This window comes from Meriones unguiculatus, chromosome 20, assembly GCF_030254825.1.
Source record: "Meriones unguiculatus strain TT.TT164.6M chromosome 20, Bangor_MerUng_6.1, whole genome shotgun sequence".
NCBI classification, from domain to species: Eukaryota; Metazoa; Chordata; class Mammalia; order Rodentia; family Muridae; genus Meriones; species Meriones unguiculatus.
In genome coordinates this window covers 46,539,399-46,551,311 of record NC_083367.1, presented here as the reverse complement: position 1 = coordinate 46,551,311, position 11,913 = coordinate 46,539,399, and the positions used below count along the sequence as shown (strand labels likewise).

At 44.3% G+C, this 11,913-nt stretch overlaps 1 non-coding gene across 1 annotated transcript; it reads left to right on the top strand.

Annotated features, from left to right (window-relative positions):
- Positions 1 to 579: 579 nt before the first annotated feature.
- On the top strand, positions 580 to 725 carry LOC132649663 (small nucleolar RNA SNORA48). The gene has a single exon (XR_009588140.1). It is a non-coding gene; the product is annotated as a small nucleolar RNA SNORA48 (small nucleolar RNA).
- Positions 726 to 11,913: the final 11,188 nt, after the last annotated feature.

Sequence of the window (11,913 nt, the reverse complement as noted above, 5' to 3'; positions counted from 1 at the left end):
TATCGGTGCTTTTAAAAGCACAGATTTTAGTTTAGGTATAACCCAGTTTATATTTTTTTCTTTAGTTTATGCATTTATATTCTTGTATTTCAGGTCTAAGCAGACTGCCTAATCTGAAGGCATTGAAAGTGAGTCCTTGTTTCTCTTGGTTGTTAGTTCTTACACTTATATCTATGATCTAATTTAATTAACTTTTATATTAAGGGTGAAGTTTGAGTATACATTCATCCTGCACGTGTCTATCCCATTATCCCAGTATCTTTTTGTTTCCTGTTCAGTCCTCATAGATTCTACGGAGTCAGTGCTGACTGTATCTTGTCATGGCAGGGTATTGGAGAAATTTTTAATTTGCAATCCATGTTTCTAATAAACCTCATTGGCCTCCAAAGATGCCGCTGTGCAAAGCCACCTACATAATTTTTTTAAAAAATATATTTTCTTTCCCTGTTAAATGCCTGTGTACTTGTCAAAAATCAATCGATAGAAAATTTATAGTAAATAAAATATACTTTAAATAAAGTAGCTTTTTGTTAAGGTGAGTTATTTTTATTAAAATAAATAAAAATATTGGCCCCCCCTTCCCCCAGCAATGGGAAAGAGACACCTTGTTTGTTGGTGGTGGGGTTCTTTCATCAGTCAGGGGCAGAGCAGATGGTAGTCCCTTGTTCATCCTAACTTGATGCCTGGCTTGGTGGCCAAAGATGTGTTATGCCTAGGATTCATAAAAATCACACCAAATCAAACCAAATCCAGGCAACGCAACACTGAAGGGGGAAGGCAGACAGAGACCCGTGGACTGCCACGCAGTGCCTGGCCCAGCTGGGCCATAGGTACCTGCTTGTTGACACGCCATGCAGGACGGATGGAGGATGTCATTCAGGGGCCTGCCAGCCTCGTGGCCAGCCGGCAGCTGGAGCGACCATAGTGTGCAGGTGTGTGGTGGTCAGATGGAGCAGCGTGAGCATTGTGAAGAGAGATGGAACTGGAGACTTGAGAGTGGAGAGGAAAGGCCTGTTGTGAGTGGCCAGCTCTGCCACATGATGAGGTCCCAGCCCAAGCCATGCTTGAGTTCATGGCTACACAGTGGCAGGGGGGTCAGTGTGGATGTCCATGGCTCATATTGCCAGCAGCAAACATGGGGATGTCTCTGGTCAGGGCAGCTATTGGGGACCATCTGCGTGTGCGGAGGCTATATAGAACTGCCCCTGCCCCTCACTGGAGCTGGGTGCTCTGGAAAGCTGGCCCCATCTCTTACTGCTGCCAGGGAAAGTGAACCCTGTGCCTCACCTAGGCTGGCCCTGATTGGGTGTGTGTGGGTGTGTGTGTGGGTGAGCCAGTCCCAAGGGCACCAGTGTGGGAGGGCTGACCCTGCCTCTTATTTGCCGTGGGATGGCACAGTCACAGAGATGATGCCCTCCCAGCCCTTCGATATCTCCAGCAGACAGGAAAGCTGCCCGCAGGGTCATGAGCTTGGGAGAGCTATCCCTAACCCTCACCAGCTGCAGCACTCAGGAGAACAGGCCCTGCACCTTGCCTGGGCAACACAGCAGAGCTGGCCCTGATGGCAAAGGCATGGGTGAGCCAGCCTGAGGGTGTGAGAGCGGGAGAGCTGGCCCAGCCCCTCATAGGCTGCCGCACTTGGGAGAGTGGGCCCTGTGCTTTGACTGGGCAGCACAGTGGAGCTGGCTCTGGAGGTAAAGGTGTGAGTGAGCCAGCCCTGAGGACATGAGAGCAGAAGAGCTGACCCTGCCTCCTGCTGATGGCACTGTTGGGTGCTCTAGCCAGAGCAGTGCTGGAGAGCTCATCCTGGTGGTGGGGATAAGGGAGAGCCCGTTGGCTGATCAGCTTTGGTAACACCCAGGCCCAGGTCTGAGGCTCTGAATTGGACCACCCTGAAATCTATATTATCTGCAAATAGTTGGGACACATGAAAGGGCCAGTCCTACTGATCCAAAGCTGCAGGATCTCCATGACACAGGGCAACAACGGGATAACTGGGAGGAGTCCCAGTGAGGATCCAATATTGATGGTGTCACAGAAGCCAGAGATTTTGAACCAGACCAATGACTCACTGCAATGAACATTTGCAAGTGAAGAAGAGTGGACGGAGGGATATATTGAAGGACATGCTTAAGCTTCCACAATGAGGTGTTCTCCATGCTTTGTTATTTTGTTGTTGTTTGGTTTTCGCGTGTCTTTTATTTTTGAGTGAAGGTTACAAGGGTGAAGGGCAGACGTGAGGGAATGGGACTGGGGTGCATGATGTGAAACTCACAAAGAATCAGTAAAAAGTTTTTTTAAAAAAATTGACTAAAATAAATTTTACAAAAGCAAAAGTTTTTTTAAATGTTTTTGAAATGTAAAATATTATTTTAAAAATTAAGTGCTTGTGGTCTCTAAGTCCATTTCATTGCCCTTTATGAGTATGTTTGTGTGTGTATGTGTGCATGTACGTATATCTGTGTACACCTATCTGAGTGTGAGTATGTGGAGGCTAGAAGAGGCCATTGGGTGTCTCCTCTATACCTTATTCCCTTCGGACAGGGTATTTTATGGAACCTGGGCCTTGTCACTGTTTCAGCGAGGCCAACTGGCCAGAAAGTCCCAGCAACCCTCCTGTCTTGGCTCTTTACCAGCCTTATTAACGTTGGCCACCACTGCACAGTGCTGTTCCTGACTACGCGGGTGCTGGGAACCTGAACTCAGGCCTTGGTGCTTGCATACTAACCACTCTTAACTACGGAGCCACCCCTGCAGCCCCTAGAACTGTTCTTAAGCGGTAAGTACCACATTGTATTCATTACCGCAACTGTCATGCGTTTTGTTACATAGAAGTGTGTGTGTTTTCCAATTTTTTTTTTCTTTTTAAAAAATTGCGTTGGCTAGTCTATGTCCCATATACACATATATGAATTTTAGTGTGATCTTCTCAAAGCCATGGGAACTTTGACAGGGAGTGAATCTACAGATGACTATGAGAACTCTGCCATTTATGAGGCCATCTTTCAGTCCACGAACATGGAATTCATTAATTCTTCTCCACAATGATGTGTTGTTTTCACAGAATAATTTAACCATGTTTTTCTTTTGTTACTACTAAGTATTTTATTTTTATGCTAATGATAAATATTGTTTCCTAAATTTTGCTTTCTGATTGACCGTGGGTGCTTCATCGATTTGGGACTCATCTTGATTGCTGAAGCCTATCCATGAGTAGTTCTTTCAAAACTGAATCTGTGGGGCTGGAGAGATGGCTCAGAGGATAAAGTGCTTGCTTTGTGAGCATCAGGAGCTGAGTTCAGGATCCCAGAGCCATGTAGATCTGGACACACTAGCACATGTCTGTATTCTCTGTGCTCCTACAGTGATCTGGGAGGTAGAGACAGGGCCGTGTCCGGAAGAAACTCAAGACCCAGCCAGGCTGGTTACACATTAGTGAACAAGAGACCTAGCCTCAAGTAAGGAAGATGATCACCAGGCTCAGGCTGCCTCTGGCTTCCACACGTGTGCACCTGAATACACACACGGACACATTGTCTGCTTTTTGAGACAGGGGTTTCTCTGTGTAGCTTCGGCTGTCCTGAAGTTGCTCTTTAGGCCAGGCAGTGGTGGCACATGCCTTCGATCCCAGCACTCAGGAGGCAGAGACAGGCAGGTCTCTGAGTTGGAGGCCAGCCTGGTCTACAGAGTGAGTTCCAGGACAGCCAGGGCTACACAGAGAAACCCTGTGTCACATAAAAAACAACAACAAAAGAATAGTAATCAGAACTTACCCTTACTTGGGTGCCATCATGTGGGTCTCCTCATGTAGTGTTTGCTATCCTTTCTCTAGCGATGCCTGTCATAACCCTTCACTGTGGTTTGACCTGCCTACAATCCACTGGTTAATAATTAATTCAGTTTATGGCGATGAATCATTGCTTGTGGAAATGTCTGTGGTAAGTGATATTTCATACCTTTCCTTCCATACCATTCCCCTTGGACAGCTATTAATGGACCTAAATAAAACATTCTGGGGTCCCCTTCCACACTTCCCTGTAGCATAAAATTGATATGGGAGGCACACACTTCAGAGCAGTCTCTCTCAGCCTTCCTAATGCTGCGGCCCCTGAAGACGACTCCTCATGTTGGGGTGACCCCCAACCATAAAATGATTTCCTTGCTACTTGGTAGGTGTAATTTTGCCCCTGTTAGGAATTGTAATGCAAATATCTGATGTGCGAGATAGTCTTAGGCAATCCCCGAGAAAAGATCGCTCAACTCCCGGAGGGGTCGCGACCCACATGTTGAGAACCACAGCTAAAGACGGGCTTGAGGACCCTTGAAAGAGAAATGCTTAGAAAAATTGATTCAATCAAAATGGAACCGCTATAAACATAGGCTCCCTGTAATTTCTCAAGCCAATATATTTAATTCTGTCTGACAGAATCCTCTAAATTGAATTTATATTAGATGGATGAGCACCTTGGCAGAGCATGATACACGGATGCAGGAAATGAGGCTGTCATTGCGGATTCTTCCTCTTGTATTCACGATGGGAACTGGAAGTTTCCCCTAAGCACATTTTACTGACTAAGGTCCATGTCTGTGTGGTGCGTCTTTTCCTTGGAGGGCCATGAATAAATCCCATCTCTAGTAAGCTATGCCATTTAGGCTGTCTCCTGTTAACAAAATAGTATACACGTGCCATCCCTAACAGAAGCACAGAGAATGCTTGAGCCACGTACAGAATGGCGACTTCATGGTTTATGGGTGTTCGTAGCAATCATAGCACGTGTTTGTCATCTAGCATCTGTATCCCAGTGGCATGATAAGCCTATATTAATATATGTTCATACGTTTCCGTACACGTTATGGTTAGTCTTTAAAATAAATGCTATTAGTTTTCTAAATAAGGACGACAAAGTACAGTCATGGAGCACGTTGCTTAGAGGCATGCAGTGGGGGGCAGGGCAGTTGGAGAAGCCAGGTTGTATACTTGTATTAGTAACTCCACTGAAGGCAGTTTTGTCCACCAATCCTTCCCCCTTTCTCTTCCTATACATCCCCCGAGTACTTCGGAGATAAGAGGGGAAAGAGAGGGAAGAGGGGTGTGCTAGCTTTTTGCTGCTGTAAGAGAATGCTGGAGAGAGTCAACTTACAAAGAGGTAAGGTTTATTCGGGCTCACTCAAATAAGTGAGCCCCAGCTCCTGACTCACTGACTCCACCCCTCCAGGCATCCGGGAAGACAGCACATCATGGTGCTGAGCACATGGTAAGAAGAAAATGCCACTCTTCCATGGCAGGAATGCAGAGAGAGAGAGAGAAACTATCAAGGGGAGAGTAATATCTTTGTGTGAAAAGCTTGCATTTACGGTCAAGAAACAGGTTCCATTGGTGTGAGACAATGGAGACTAACAGGGCAGTGGTCACAGCAGACCACATCTCAGGGATTTTTTAAACTGCAGGACCATTTCAATGCCTCAGCCTCTCGCCCACACGCCTGGCCTCCACCTCGCCTCTCTATGCTGGAGGCAACTGATCCTGTACCTTTCCCGTGTTCTCTGTCACCTTGCTGGCCCTGTTCCACCCAGCCACAGTTCCCCCGTAGGGTATTCAGCAGAATGCACTTTTTAAAATCCTTGTTTTCATGTTTGTGCCTCTGAGGGTTTGCCACTCGTGGAGGAGTGGTCTTGAAGTGCAGAAGAGGGGGTTGGATCTGCTGGAACTGGATTACAGGCAGCAGTGAGCCACCCAGTGTAGGCGCTGGGAAGCAAGCTTAAGCTCCCTGAGGAGCAGCGGCTGCTCCCAACCGCGGAGCCATCTCACCAGCCCAGCCCAGTTTATTTTAAACACCTTGAAGTGGAATGGAATTCCACCTCCTAAGAGGACAGGGGTATAGCCAGCATGTTAAACCACTTTTACCTAGGCACAAAATAAGCCTTACATATCTTGAGAGATCATCTGTAAACACCACACTTCAAACAAACATTCCAGGAAGAGCCCCACTCCGCCCCAGCCCACCATGCTAGGTGTATACTCAGGAAGCTGAGGCAGGAGGACCAATGGAAGTTTAAGGCCACCTTGGGCTACATAGCTAGATACTATCTCCAGGGAAGAACAATAAAACCCTCCTCGCTTTTCATATGGTGACTATAAAATTAAAAAAAAAAAATCTAGTTTAATAGCCTATGTCAGGTAGAGATAGTTCGGGTGTGCAAAGCTAGCACAACTTCTGGGTTTTTGGGTCTCCTTTCTTCTCCCACAAGCCCCACGACCTTTCCCAGGTGACTCAGTACCATAAAGGGCATTCACCTTTAAGGCCGGATTAAGGTGTGTAACTAGAGGGCATGTTTCAGGCCAGCCAAGGCCATATTTCTGAGACCCTAACTCAAAAAGGAAAGGTTGGGACAACTGTTTTTTCTAGAGTGACATCCTCCTCCTGTTGCTATTGGAAAACCAAGGGAAGGGGCTGAAGAGACGGCTCTGTGGCTGCAAATGATTGTTGCCCTTCCAGAGGACCCAAGTTTGAGCCCTAGCACCCTACACGGCAGCTCACACTGTCTGTAACTTCAGTTCCAGGGGACCTGATGCCCTCTTCTGATCCCCATGGGCACCGGGCACACATATAGTCCATAGACATACCTACAGAGGGAAACAACCATTTCACACACACACACACACACACACACACACACACACACACACACACACACGATATTTTATGTAAATTTATTCTACAGAATTTTCAAAGACTAACTCAGTAACATTTTGCAATATATATGCATAATTAGAAGATAAAAGAGCATAGCATCCATTTGTCAAAGCTCATCAAATAATCTAATGGCTTAAATGAAAATAGAAAACTGGATATAATATCACAAACAAGTTATTGTCACATCCCTGTCTCCTTGCTCCCCCAAGCCATCTGTCGGGCTCACCTCGGCTATGGTGTTTGTAAGGGTGGAGAGTGGGGTGGGGTTGATCCTTCTAGAACTATCATCGATGTACATGCACTCAAAATCCTTGAAAGACACATGGCAGCATGTAGGACACTGTTTGCTTATTTCAGGACAACTTTCAGGGGGTCAGTTCTTACCTTCTACCTTTTAGGTAACAGGAATCAGACTTGTCATCAGCCTTGGTGGCAGGTGCTTTTATCTGCTGAGCTACCTTTGCGACCCTGCATCTTCACCCTCAGGAGATTTCCAGGTCAACATGGCCAGTGCTGACTCCTTCTTTAGACAGATAGTAGGGTTTCCCCAAAAAATATAGCATGCTGCGTGTGTGTGTGTGTGTGTGTATGTATATCCTATTCTCTGTGTGAGTGTGTGTGTGTGTGTGTGTGTGTGTGTGTGTGTGTGTGTAGGTAGGTAGGTAGGTAAGCATGTATGTGCTACCTGTGTGTGAAGATCTAAGCATAACTTTTGGGAGTCAGTTCTCACCTTTCTCTTTGTTTCAGCAGGGTCTGTCTGTGAGTCTGGAAAAAGGTCTGCATTAGGCGTTAGCTCGAGGGTGACAGCTTGGGCCAGATAGACTTGAGTATCTAGTCATTAGGAAGTAATTTCACAGTGAACAGTTTCACTGTTGCTAAAAATGGCGTGAGCTTTGAACTGCATTCAGAAGGTGTCTTAGTTACTGTTCAATTGTCCTGAAGAGTCCCCACGAGCAAAGAAACTCTTATAAAAAGGAAGCATTTAATTGGGGGCTTGCTTACAGTTTCAGAGGGGTAGTCCATGGTAGGAGCATGGTGGCGTGCAGATGGGCGCTGGAGCGGTAGCTGAGAGCTTTCTATTGATCTCCTTGGGCAGGAGAGAGAGAGAGAGAGAGAGAGAGAGAGAGAGAGAGAGAGAGAGCGCCTGATGGTGGACTGCTGAAATCTCAAAGCCCACTTCTAGGGACACACCTCCAACTATCTCCTCCTCCCAAACAACCCACCAAACAAGGACCAAGCATTCAAATATATAGGGGCAGTTCTCATTCAAACCACCACAGATGGAGTGTGTGTGTGTGTGTGTATGTGTGTGTGTGTATGTGTGTAGAATTCCCATAGTGCTTTCTCTTACAGCTTCTTCTGAGGTACCTTCTCTCTTCATGAGATGCCTCATGCTCTCTCTTAAAGCCACTTTCTCCCTGATCCCTTCTGGGGGATCTCACTGGTGTCTTTCATGTGTTAAAGCCGGGGGTTCTCTCTGTGCGCCTCTCACTGGCCTTGTGTAACCCTTTCAAGCTGCATGCCTGGGTAAGGTTCTCCTCTCTTCTCTTGTGATTGCCGTGTTTACCACAGCCTTGTACCCTTTTACCTGTTCCGCGTGTAGACGGCTCTTGAGCGATTTTACATTCACTTCATTAAAATCCTATCGTGAAGTGATTTCAATAGGTTACCTTAGACCCCCTCCCTTCTTTGACCAGTTTGCTCTTAGAGCCCCTTTCCTGGCTAGAGTTCTTAATAAAAACAGTGGCACCTTAGCAGACAGCTTAACTAATAATTTAAAGGGTTAAAATAAACATTTGATGCCCAGCACCATGGAATTAGACTGAGATCGATATGCCACATTTCACAGACCCAAAGATGTAGCTGACATTCCCTCAAAATGGTCAGGAAGGGCTACAAGGTCCCAGAGGTTTGCTATTCATCACTTCTGTATTTTTCCTTCGAGCTGGAATTATTCTATCAACCACTGAGTTTAACTGTATTTGCTGACTAGGAGGTAGCAAGGAATATGCAATTTTTTTTTCCTGTATGCCTAAGCCATAGTACAATTAATAGAACACAATCCATTGCTCAGGCATGCAGTACTGCTATTCATTGTCCCATCATTTATATATGTACATTTTCCCCCTTTTTTTAAATTAATTTATTTCTTATTGATTACAGTTTATTCACTTTGTATCCCAGCTATAATCCCCTCCTTCATACCCTCCCAATCCCACCCTCCCTCCCTCTTCTCCTCCCATGCCCCTCTCCAAGTCCACTGATAAGGGAGATCCTCCCCCCTTCTCTCTGACCCTAGCCTATCAGGTCTCATCAGGAGTGGCTGCATTGTAGTTCTCTGTGGCCTGGTAAGGCTGCCCCCCCACCCCCGCCTCAGGGGGAGGTGATCAAAGAGCCAGCCACTGAGTTCATGTCAGAGACAGTCCCTGTTCCCCTTACTAGGGAACCCTCTTGGACACTGAGCTGCCATGAGCTACATGAGTGCAAGGGTTCTAGGTTATCCCCATGCATCATCCTTGTTTGGAATATCAGTCTCACAAAAAAACCCTGTGTCCAGAATTTTTGGTTCTGTTGCTCTTCTTGTGGAGCTCCTGACCCCTCCAGGTCTTTCTATCTCCCCCATCTTTCATAAGATTCCCTGTACTTTGCCCAAAGTTTGAGTCTCAGCATCTGTTTTGATACCTTGCTAAGTAGAGTCTTTCAGAGGCCCTCTGTGGTAGGCTCCTATCCTGTTCCCTGTTTCTTCCTCTTCCGATGTCTGTCCCATTTGCCTTTCTGAGTGAGGATTGATCATCTTACTCAGGGTCCTCCTTCTTGCTTAGCTTCTTTAGGTATGCAGATTTTAGTATGTTTATCCTGTATTTCCAATATCCACTTATAGGTGAGTATATATCGTGTGTCTTTCTGCTTCTGGGATACTTCACTCAGGATGATCTTTTCTAGTTCCCACCATTTGCCTACAAATTTGATGATCTCTTTGTTTTTAATTCTGAGTAGTATTCCATTGTGTAAATGTACCACAATTTCTGTATCCATTCCTCCTCTGTATTTCATCTAGGTTGTTTCCACATTCTGGCCATTACAAATAAAGATGCTACAAACATGGTTGAGCAAATGTCCCTGTTGTTCACTTGAGCATATTTTGGATATATGCTTAGGAGTGATATAGCTGGATCTTGAGGAAGCGCTATTCCTAATTGTCTGAGCAAGTGCCAGATTGATTTCAAAGTGGTTGTACAAGTTTACATTCTACCGGCAATGGAGGAGGGTTCCCCTTTCTCCACATCCTCTCCAGCATGTAATGTCACTTGAGTTTTTTAAATTAATTTTTTATTTTTATATATTAATTACAGTTTATTCATTGTGTATCCCAGCTGTAGGCCTCTCCTTCATCCCCTCCCCATCACTTGAGTTTTTTTATCTTAGCTATTCTGATGGGTGTAAGGTGAAATCTCAGGGTCGTTTTGGTTTGCATTTCCCTGATGGCTAAGGACGCTGAACATTTCTTTAAGTGTTTCTCTGCCATTTGATAGTTCTCTATTGTGAATCCTCTGTTTAGCTCTCTACCCCATTTTTTAATTGGATTACTTGATTTGTTGCTTTTTAACATCTTTAGTTCTTTATATATTCTGGATTTTAGTTTTCTGTCAGATAATAGGGTTGGCGAAGATCTTTTCCTAGTCTCTAGGCTGTCATTTTGTTCTGAAGACAGTGTCCTTTGCTTTACAGAAGCTTTTCAGTTTCATGAAGCCCCATTTATTGATTGTTGCTCTTAGAGCCTGTGCTGTTGGTGTTCTGTTCAGGAAGTTTTCTCCTGTGCCAATGAGTTCAAGGCTCTTCTCCACTTTTTCTTCTAACAGATTTAGTGTGTCTGGTTTTATGTTGAAGTCTTTGATCCACTTGGACTTTAGTTTTGTGCAGTTTGATAAATATGATTCTATTTGCATTTTTCTACATGTAGACATCCAGTTAGACCAGCACCATTTGTTGAAGATGCTGTCTTTTTTCCATTGTATGGTTTTGGCTTCTTTGTCAAAAATCAAGTATCCGTAGGTGTGTGGGTTTATTTCTGGATCTTGTATTCCATTCCATTGATCCACCATTCTGTTTCTATGACAGTACCATGCAGTTTTTATTACTATTGCTCTGTAGTACAGCTTGAGATCAAGGATGGAGATACCTCCAGATGATCTGTTGTTGTGCAGTGTTTTTATTTTTCCATATGAACTCAAATTCTGGGTTTTTGTTTTTCCATATGAAATTGAGAATTGTTCTTTCAAGGTCTGTAAAGAATTATGTTGGTATTTGGATGGGAATTGCATTGAATCTGTAGATTGCTTTTGGCAGGATGGCCATTTTCACTATGTTAATCCTACGAATCCATGAGCATAGGGGATATTTCCATCTTCCGATACCTTTTTCAATTTCTTTCTTCAGAGATTTGAAGTTTTTTTCCAAACAGGTCTTTCATTTGCTTGGTTAGAGTCACACCAACGTACTTTATGTTATTAATGGCTATTGTAAAGGGTGTTGTTTCCCTAATTTCTTTCTCAGCCCTTTTGTCTTTTGTATATAGGAGGGCTACTGATTTTTTTTTTTTTTTTTTTTTTTTTTTAGTTAATTTTTTATCCAGCCACTTTGCTGAAGGTGTTTATTAGCTGAAGGAGTTCTCTGGTTGAATTTTGGGGGTCACTCACGTATACTTTCATATCATCTGCAAATAGTGATACTTTGACTTCTTCCTTTCCAATTTGTATCCCCTTGATGTCCTTTTAGTTGTGTTATTGCTCTAGCTAGGACTTCAAGTACTATGTTGAAGAGATATGGAGAGACTGGGTAGCTTGGCCTTGTCCTGATTTCAGTGGGATTGATTTAAGTTTCTCTCTGTTTAGTTTGATATTGGCTAGAAGCTTGCTGTATATTGTCTTTACTATGTTTAGGTATATGCCTTGTATTCCTGATTCCTCCAAAACTTTAAACATGAACAGATGTTGGATTTTGTCAAGTGCTTTTTCGGCATCTAAGGAGACGATCATGTGGTTTTTCTTCTTTGGTTTGTTTATATGGTAGATTATATTGATGGGTTTTCATATATTGAACCACCCCTGCATGTCTGGGATGAAGCCTACTTGGTCATGGTGGATGATATCTTTTAGTTGTTCTTGGATTTGGTTTGCAAGTGTTTTATTGAGTATTTTTGCATCAATGTTCTTAAGAG